Source organism: Macrobrachium rosenbergii, chromosome 41 (assembly GCF_040412425.1).
Source record: "Macrobrachium rosenbergii isolate ZJJX-2024 chromosome 41, ASM4041242v1, whole genome shotgun sequence".
NCBI classification, from domain to species: domain Eukaryota; kingdom Metazoa; phylum Arthropoda; class Malacostraca; order Decapoda; family Palaemonidae; genus Macrobrachium; species Macrobrachium rosenbergii.
Window position 1 is genome coordinate 70,301,082 of NC_089781.1, and position 10,845 is coordinate 70,311,926.

Here is a 10,845-nt window from a genome sequence, read left to right on the forward strand (position 1 = left end):
CCCGTAAATCAAAATACTCCTAAACATTACCTTATAAATTTAGATTTTTGTATGTATGTATGTATATATATATATATATATATATATATATATATATATTTATTTATATATATGTATATATAAATATATACATACATACATACACACATATATATATAATAAAAAACTTTCTGTTTTGCTACAGACAAATATCCAACATTTAAAAATGTATGTGCAATTTTGACTAAATCATCATCTGTACTTACTTAGATTAATATGCCTTTTTGAGATTCATTGAGAATCTCATATCCCGCGCTTTAAAAGTTACCAGAATTGCCATTCAGGACTTAATCACTAAAGTTGAACACAAAATCATTTTTCAGGAGAGTAAATTAGATTTGTTAAGGGATTTGAGGGAATAATTGCAATCTCTGAGTCTCAAAATTCCGACGAAAATGTTTTGTCGTAGTATGAACCAATACTGAAGTTGAAGCCTCTGACGGTTCAAAGTTACAAACATTAAGAGAGAGAGAGAGAGAGAGAGAGAGAGAGAGAGAGAGAGTATTATGAGTGGAAAATCTGTTCTGTAACTAATCAGAACTTTGTGTTTTTTATGTATATTCTCATTATGTTTTTTTTTTAAACTTGATGAAACACAAACTAAGACTGTAGCATTTCTCATCGGCTTCTACTCGTTTTGCAATACTTATGCAGATATCATGTCCTTGGCGTAAATTATTTTGACCATGCATGTACCCAATCAGTTTGGTTAGTATGTAGAACGAAAAGAAATGTTTCAACATTATTTTATAATGAACAAAGCTATTTAAATACACGCTAAGATCACGCTGCAAATCCCATTCAAGTAACATGTTGACCAAGTTGAAACAATGACTGAGAGAAAAAATGCAATGCATTCAAGGATACCTTAAATTTATACATCTTGTTACGAAAATATTCCCTAAGACGATTAGAGATGGATTGGATGAAATTTGTGATAGTATAAATTAAAGACATAACTCTTCTTCCTTTCACTGATATAAGTTTACAGGAAAGTAAATGTGGGTTTCCTTGATGGAGAATCTTGTTATCCGTAGCCACTTCATTTACTACCATGTGACCCAAAGAGGCTGATGTTCGAGGAGGATGTGCATGAAAAAAATGATAAACTTAGTACTATTCACTTAAGATTTTACAAAAAAAAAGCAAGACCATAAATGTACTATGTGAAGAACACTACAGAGGAAATTATAATGTCTTACTGAGATTCGTACAACCTAAATACCCCTTTATCAAGAGCAAAAAGCTTTAGGTAATATATTGACAAGCCAAAAAAAACCACAAATGTAATGATGTGTGGTAAAGGCTGGAGAAGCCTTGTGCTAACTGTCCTTCGCTTTTAGGAAATCAACAAAAATTAATACACAAATTTGAAATTTACAACAATAATTACAGAAAAATTTCTTTTTTAACCCTAGAATGGTTACCCTCTATTTTGCTAGCGTGGAAGGTTAACCCAGGAGAATTTTACCCAAATTTAAAAATGAAAAAAAAAAATACTTATGAACATAAAAAAATTTATTTTGAAAATACACAATGAAAATACAACTCTTCACCTTTCATTTATGCTATTTTAAATTAAAATTGCAGTTTAAGAAGTACCTTACAAAACCCTGACAAAAAAAAGGAACGAAAAAGTGAATTTTTTCAAAAAACTTCATAATTAATTAGCAAAAAAAAAAATAAATAAAAAAAATAATAGTAATCTGATCTTCTTATTCTCCTGCTTGTGTAGTCTTGGGTGATGGGAGCATGCCCTGGCCAAGTCCCATCCCTCTATCTCCGCCACAAACTGTATGGGAGACAGAAAAAAGCATATTTTTTTTAGTTGGCAAATAAACAATATTTTTCATAAGTAATTTATATTTTATAACATATATTTATAACATTTTTATTTATATATATATTTATATGTAATATAACATATATATATAATATATATATATATATATATATATATATATATATATATATATATATATATATATATATATATATATATATATATATATATATATATATATATATATATATATAAAACACTCACCAGCTACATGCAGTCACCACAGACAGGGTACAGGTGGCGAGGCACTTCACCTTGGCTCATTCGTTGCATCTGTGCCGCGTTTTCCTATCACTCTTGCTGGGGCACTCAACACAGCACACCAAAGCACAATTGCTGTTTGAGAATGATGTCCCTGGCAAGTGTACAGCATTGCCCAGTGATGGTATATCGCACACGGTGGTGATCAGCATTTGCAAGGGGCGGGGCAGAGGTAAACGCAGCTGTGTTTGTGCCCAGGGAGTGATGAATGCCTTACCCAGTTGTATCAGAAACTTCTTGTGTTCCATGATTTGTCCCCTTTTCTTCTGCAAATTCTTCCTGTATATGATGTAGTAATTGACAGTGGCAGCATTCACGAGTCCATACATGATGCAGAGTGGCCAACGTTTGGTCTTGCTGGAGCAGGAGGTGACGGAACACATCTGATCGAAGGTGTTGTTCCCTCCTTTAGTGGAGTTATAAAACTCGATAATCTCCGGCTTGCCAGTTGTGACAATGGTGGGCTGAGTGTGCTGAGATGACAACAGCAGCACCAGTTTCTTGGTACTTGAAGTGTCGGCCATATATGACACCAGCGTCATTTCCTTGGTATACAAGAAGGCACTTGTTCCTGGCTCTCGTGTCTGTTTGTCCTTCATTTCGTTAGGTATTTCTTTTTTGTTGGCACATATTGTGCCGACAAAGGTCAGGCCATGGTTATTCAGAAGGTCAGATACCAGGGGAACAGAGGTGAACCAGTTATCGGTTGTCACATTCCTCTTTGACCCATGGTAAGGCCTCATCAGCTCTTTGGTATAGTGATGGCCAAGCTGAAGGTTTCCCCTGTCCACAGCCTTCTGCTTACCCAAGTAGGGGATGCCACTGAGTATGTACTTGGTCTTGCTGTCATTGATTAGGACAAGCTTGATGCCATACTTTGCCGGCTTACTGGGGATATGCATCCTAAATGGGCACCGACCTCTCAAACCCAATAACTGCTCGTCAAGTGTGAGGTTCTCGTGGGGGACATAAAGTCAGCTGCAGTTCCCAAAGAAGATGTCCCATACTTCCCTCACAGCCGCAAACTTGTCATCTTTCTGCTGAGCCTCCCGTGTTTCAAGGTCGTCAAATCTTAGACAGCAGATAAGGAATTTGAAATGCGCCTCAGACATAGCCACTTGATATAAAGAACATCCTACATCCAAGCTCAACATTTCATCAGTGGGGATGTGCCCATCATTCTTCTCGCTACTGATAACTAGACACCCAGCAGTGCTCTTACTTCTTTTGGCTCGGTGTGCGCATAAGTTGCTGTCTGTCGTGTATTCATGGAGGCCAGTACCTCAATGTCATCATTGAGGAACAATCTGAATACCTCTTCAGGTGATGCAGCATCCCTTGCCTCCCATGGACTTGGACCTGGGGTGAAGCTATACATTATGTTCCTGCTTGGTGTCCGAGTGCTTGCTTGGGACTGTGGCCGGCAACTCCACCTAAACTGACTCCCACTGGCAATTGTGCGGGAATTGAATGTGATGATGGAAGGCGTTTCACACTGGTGGCGGCGAAGTCTTCTTCCGCAAGTGGCAGCAGAGGCTGGGGCACGGCTGGCATCAGAGGTCGAAGCGGTAGGAACTGGGGAGGTGGCACGACCCCCATCAGAGTTAGAAGCAGTTGGAGATGGGGATGTGGCACGGCCTGCATCAGAAGTTGATGGGGCAGTGAAGTCGAGGAGAGCTCAGCGCTTGGCTGGTGTGGATGTTACTACCACCCTTCTTTTCTGTTTTTTCATCTTTCTCCCCGATACCTCCTCCCCATCATCATCATCACTGCTGTCTTCACCCGGTATAGGAGTATATTCTACATTGCTATCACTGTTATACAATATGTCAGCTTCAAGTTCATCAATTTCACCCTCAGATTCACTTTCAGAAACTTTCTGATAAGGCACCAGTTGTGTTTATTAGTTTCTCAAGTTCATCATCTGTATATATATATATATATATATATATATATATATATATATATATATATATATATATATTTTCGTTTTGCCATGGCTCACTTATATTCAATATATCTTATCCGAAAAACAGCTGAAAAAGAAAAAAATATTTGAATAAGGGTTCACAAATTATAACAAATACGAAACAACACACAACACACGTAAATGGTAACTGTGGGAGAAATTCTTCCGAAATGGGCCAGGGAGCAAAAACTAACGGAGACAGCTGGACCACACACCCACCCTTAATCAAGTCAAGCTAAACACTGAAGCTACTGGGCGTGTCAAGCCAGAGCCACGCTGCCAAGCGTATGAGTTACAAAACCATCTCGAAAACACCGGGAGAATTCCACCCTGGTAACCGTAGTTTGGTAACGGTGCCTAACAGTTAAAAGAAGCATTGCCCCATTACAGTCACTAATTAATTACTAATTTATAACCTTTGGTATCTGCAAAACTTATAAAAAATCTCAGTGTAATGGGTTTCTTTTATCAGTATTGTACCTGTACATAATTAGTTGTTAATGCGATGGCTATAAAGAAGAGAGTAAATGTTTCCCACTAGAATAACAATAATGAGATAACCAGAACTTTATACAATTTGGTAATGGTAAAAATCTGAATTACTATTACTTTAGAAAAGATATTACCAAAAGATCAAGTATGAAGTTCAGATTTCCTCATGTATCAACTAAAATCGTAAACTCAGTAATTTAATAGAAAGAAAAATAAAACGGATGACTAAAACATACTTTAAAGATGTCAAGATTCGAATTTTAAAATTGGCGATCTGGCTTATATACTGGGTTCAATGATTGTATACAAATTTGTGTATTTGAAATGGAGTTGGGAATCTGTGGGTAGTTCAGCGAAAATGTCGTCTAGCATAGTTTTTGAACACAGAGGCGTAAGTTCAAGGACCCTTTTACCTCTAGGTTAGCCATCCCAGTCTTCCATAAGAGAACATTGTCTCGGCTAGCTCAGTGTTAATTTTAATTTCAGATTTTAAAACAAAGCTTTAATATAGATAGCGTCCATATGGATAACTAATTGTAATTAAAATTGATTTAGATTTAAATTTAAATTCTTTTTTATAATTTTCAGTGTGTTGATTACAATTATTTTCTGTTTTCTGGGTATAAATGTCCTGGTTTTTAACTTTTGCAGAACCTGAAAATGGACAGTAATCCGAAATGTTCTTAACGTTGTTACACAGAAACTGAGTAAAGAGAGAAGAGAATATAGAGGTTTGTTTTGGTGTTGCAGTTCCTCACCCGATTAAGATTTTCCTCGTCTGATTATTTTTAAATTATGTGTTCTTTTCAGATTCCTCGTATGATACTTCTCTTCTTAATTACACTTAGAAACACGTTTTCACTTTCCTCTAGAACTTAGACTTTGTGGTCCAAAACCCTTGCTCAGGCCATAGGTGACGCGCACCACTCAGCAGCAGGAATAGTTTCCCGTATATCCGACTTCCCATGGTTTTTGTCTATAATCTTTATTTATTTAGAGTTGGGAGCTAAAGAAAGTTTTACCTTTTCAATTTTTTACAATAATTTTCTTTATAACGTTCTAAGCACCTTGCCCTTCTCTTATGGTATCCACACAGTTTAGATCCCCAAAACTTGATCTAAAATTGTGTGGATACCATACGTCGAATCGAAATATGGTCGGACCTAAAACTTGATCTGAATTTGCGTGACAAGTCGTTATTAGATGGTCTTAATCGAAATTTTCGATTAAGGAAGTCTAATAACCACTTGTCATTCCTCGCAGTTGGAATTTGGTGATCTCATTTTTATACTAAGTTATTAAACAGGAAGAAACAATAAAAAAAAAAACTATATTTTGACAGTTTCCAATCTATTCTACTCCTTTATTTACTCCTTTTTTCCGTTACTTTCTCTTGTTTCTTCCTAATGAACACCATATTTTGTTGGAAGCTTGAATTTCAAGTCAATGACCCCTGTTGGTTTGTTCCATATGAATAGGTTTCATCTACTTAATAATAATAATAAAAATAATATGAAGGGAGTAGACCCTCTTTTAAACAGGTCTTATTAAAAAGGATGGCTGTATTATGCGATAAGATAAATTCGCATAATACAGCCATCATAATAATAATAATTAATAATAATAATAATAATAATAATAATAATAATAATAAATAATTAAGTAAGACATTGCTGATTTAGATTCGATGAATTTCTCACATAAAATGAAAGAGAAAATAAAAAGATTGCCTTGTTTTGTATGATCGGAAACAAAGCGTTGTATTTTCTGAATTGTGAGACACAGTCTGAAGTACAGAAAGGTGTCACAAACTGTACATGTTCGGTATTTTCTTAAAATAAACAAAAAGCTCAGATACTAGACGTTCCGTCTCAACTATCTTCGGAGTACGTGCATAGAAACCAGTGACGCAAGGTTGAAAAAAATAGAAATGATTCCTTTTCATATAACCACTTCTGAATACGACCACTAAACCCTTAAATTATTAATAGAACTAATTTGCACTGTCATGTAATCACGGTACTGTATCAAATTTCGTTTATTGCTACGGAGCCGAATGATAATATTATTTTTCTCACTCTCCATTGCTTAATGGTTTTCGCTCCTTCCGTTATATTGGTTATTTTTCTTAGAATGTAAGTCCATTAGTGATATGTTTTCCCTGATAGGTAGCAATATAAAAATTTCTCACGTTATGAACTGCGCTGAACAGCACGGAATTCGAAAATAAATCGTATTGAGACAATCGTTGGTGTGATAAAGTTTTTCATTTCCTCTAGACTGAACCAGATCCTCTAAGTTTAATCTTGTCATTTATTTCTTCTATCATTGAAGACCAGCTAATTTGAGGGCATAGTCGTAGCATTTCGGTACGTTTATTATGTTGAATTAGCAAAGTGCGTTGTAGGAGGAAATAATCTACTGTTAATTTTTACCAGATACGTTTGTAGTTGTAGTAACCACAATCAAATTTTTGAATTTTTCACGCTTTTTTTTATCCAAGGCTTTGCAGTGAAGAGAGCGTTGTGGTTATTACAATCATATATATATATATATATATATATATATATATATATATATATATATATATATATATGCATATATATACGGAAACAAATTAATTAGAACATGTTATGTTATAATGCTTTCTTCTTGGGAATCTGCCTTAGCACTGAATAAAGTCATTGAAGTAGACAATAAATTTTTAATAAAAAATATTCATTCATTTCACACATACGTGATATGTACTTTTTAGATGTAATAGGCCTTATGAAGACAGTCAGATGTAGAACTTAAGATGTAGACAACGGAAATTACTAGTCCAGCTATTAGACATCGTTACGCAATTCGCAGTGACATCTAATGACAGCCGTCGAAATGAAACAACAACAGCCCGCTCTTTTACTAACCACTATATCGTAAAGCCTGTTATAGTTGGCCAAGGCATCGCAGCAAACATAAACAAGTAAAAAATGTGCCGAGAACAAACGAGTTTTCTGTACAGCGCATGATGCTGTATGAAACTCTCATCCACGGCCCATGAAACTCTCAGCCGCGGCGATTGAAATATTCAGCCACGGCCTGATTGTGGCCTTGTTGATGGCACCCTTAGTGGTGCCAGACGCACGATCATGGCTAACTTTATCCTTAAATAAAATAGAAACTACTGAGGCTAGATGGCTGTAATTTGGTATGTTTGATGATTGGAGGGTTGATGATCAACATAGTAATTTGCAGTCCTCTACTCTCAGTAGTTATATAAGATCTGAGGGCGGACAGAAAAAGTGCGGACGGACAAACAAATAGCCATCTCAGTAGTTTTCTTTTACAGAAAACTAAAAAGTCTGGGGAAATCTTTACACAGTCGCCCAGGTTCGAATGCATGCATGATTGGCTGTGTCCATTAAAGCAAGATTCTCACAAATGTATCGACATAAATGAACCATTGAAGAGGATTCTAAACTGGAGAAAAATTAATAATTTCCTACAGGAATAATTTTGTTACCGGCAAAATTTCGGAACGTGAGGCGAAAATGTGGTTAGATTACATTGCAAATGATTCCGCCGACGATCACAAACGTCTTGAAAGATTTTTGATTATGCAAATGAATCTTTTTCACAATAATGATATGAAAATACGAATGTTTTTGTACATAGGGGCCTGATTATCATACATGATTTCTGTAAGGTGAGATACGAGGTATGGTTAAATAACTTAAGGTTCTCCATCTGACAGTTGTTTGTATACATTCTCAAGCTGATTATTTGGTAGTAAAATGTAAATGCTTGCGCCTAAGAATTTGTACGCATGACCAGCCCTTTTAAAGACTTATTCTAATTGTACGAAGTCAACCTTAATTCTGCTGTATTTTATCAGGACGAAAAGGAAATTAATCCATTGTATTTTAGGCCAAAATATTACCCTTCATTTTTACACAAGTTTGCATTTTTATCGCTGTTTTGCCTCTGTCTTTCATCGAATACCCTTTATCATCGATTTCTTTTAAAAATTCACCATATTCTGCATATCTTATTTCCTGTCTCTCTCCCACTCTTTATATATCTCCCTCTCTCTCTCAGCACTGATTGTTATAAATTTTAAAACACTGGAAGAAACAAACATCCTTTCATATCTTGAGATCACACAATTTACAAAAAAGTAGAAACATGCATGGAACTGTTCAGAAATGAATCAGCCCATTCAAAATTAACGGGATGCATCGCATATTTTTTATTCCATTACTATCATTGTGTCTGAAACGTTAGAATACATAATATTGTATTTCTCTCTCTCTCTCTCTCTCTCTCTCTCTCTCTCTCTCTCTCTCTCTCTCTCTCTCTCTCTCTCTCTCTCTCTCTCTTTACGTACGAATGATTAACTTACTTGCATTGTGTTAATGCTCTCATGGTTTATAATGGGTTTATCTGTAATTATAATGGCATAATCAACTATCATTGACTGACTTAATTCCAGAATTTGCAGTGTAATAAACCCAGCTCGGTAAAATAAATTGGTCAAAGTTCTTTTCTTATCCCAAAAGCAAATCATGTAATTTAAATAAGTTATGATAACAGTAAATTCGTCCCTTATTTCATCTGTAGATTGATAGTAAAGGGAAATACTCTACGTGGCATTATGTACTGTAGGTGCTTACAAGATAGGGAATACCAAGAGAAGCAAGCATGGGAAGCATACCGGAAACAGTAATTAATACCCTTCCTTTGAAACTAGCTGTGTCGCATAATGTATACACTGTTTTTCACGTCTTTCCATCCTACTCCTAACATATCAGAATCATACACATATTTTGCCAACTGCCTGAATCATCTCTATACTCTCTGATCCATAATTACATCTGTTATACCAATTTTACCAGACCTAGGTATCATCACAAACTTTCTTAAGTTTCTTATATCCCATATGACGTGCAAAATCGTTTCAGCAGGTTTAGTGATTTTCATTTCATTATCTAAAGCTATGTTCCCAATTACAAGAAATAAAAACTTAGCTTCTAATTGAATTCTGTTTTGAACAACGGAGGCGGATAATTATTTTAACCATAAAAAAAAAAAGGAATAAAAAAATCCACAGTTCACTTCTATAACGGTCATTCCTCTCTCTTCTTCGACAGGCAGGCATTCCGTCTCTGGATCTTTCACAAACATCATTGTTATTACCTACAGTAGCATGAACTATACTTTAACTCTTCTCTTTTGTTATTGACCATCTTCCACTACTTATTCTCCTAAATATCTGTACTAATTAACATCTTCCTTTCTTCCGCCATGCAAATTAAGATTCATCTCTCAATGTTCATGATTTTAATTTACCATCGAAACATTGCTCTCCTACAGATTTTACTTTAAACGTTTTTCTTCTGCAAACAGCGCCTAGAAATTTCAAGTTCTTTTCATTATCCCTATCCAGTATTATATAATCAGTAAATACTGACCATTCTGCACCTACATTGCGACCCATTTTGTTAACCCTTGGCGTCTTCCTTACAGCGAGTCTCTCTCTCTCTCTCTCTCTCTCTCTCTCTCTCTCTCTCTCTCTCTCTCTCTCTCTCTCTCTGTGTCTGTGTGTGTGTGACTTATCGAGTGATCCTATACATAAGGTTATAAAAATATAACAGGAAGCTGTTTGAAGCCTAATTTGCACAATTTCTTGTTTATAATAAAAACAAGATATGAGGTAAGTGTTCTTTTTAATGAGTGGAAAATGAGCAATGTGTTTGACATTTTTAAGTAATGTATAGTGATTATAATATCAATCAGTCATTTAAAATTCCTTTTACACAATACTAACTGAAAAGGTAAGTTTTTCTATGATAGTTCTGGAAGCAAGTTGCAAATAGTTTGACAATATTAGTAAATTCAGTGTTCATTGCTGTGAATATTCATCACAAAGTAGGTATAGTTTTGTAAATTTTGTAAATTTTTTGGAACAAATGCATGTATGTGCGTGTTATCTATGCGTGAAGTTTCAGCTACTCAGTTTTATATATATATATATATATATATATATATATATATATATATATATATATATATATATATATATATAATCAGAAAACTACAAACGTCCTTTAATATCCAATTCACTCTACCTCGGAAGTAATATATTTTCATTTATGTTACCGAAGAATTTTTAGTTGATAATAAGTCCACCGTCCCATGGGGTCGAACCAGCGACGGACGAGGAATCAGGACTACAGTGACACACTAACCAGTCGGCCAC

At 35.2% G+C, this 10,845-nt stretch overlaps 1 pseudogene; it reads right to left on the reverse strand.

Annotated features, from left to right (window-relative positions):
- Positions 1 to 2,089: 2,089 nt before the first annotated feature.
- Positions 2,090 to 4,074, reverse strand: LOC136827214 (piggyBac transposable element-derived protein 4-like; annotated as a pseudogene).
- Positions 4,075 to 10,845: the final 6,771 nt, after the last annotated feature.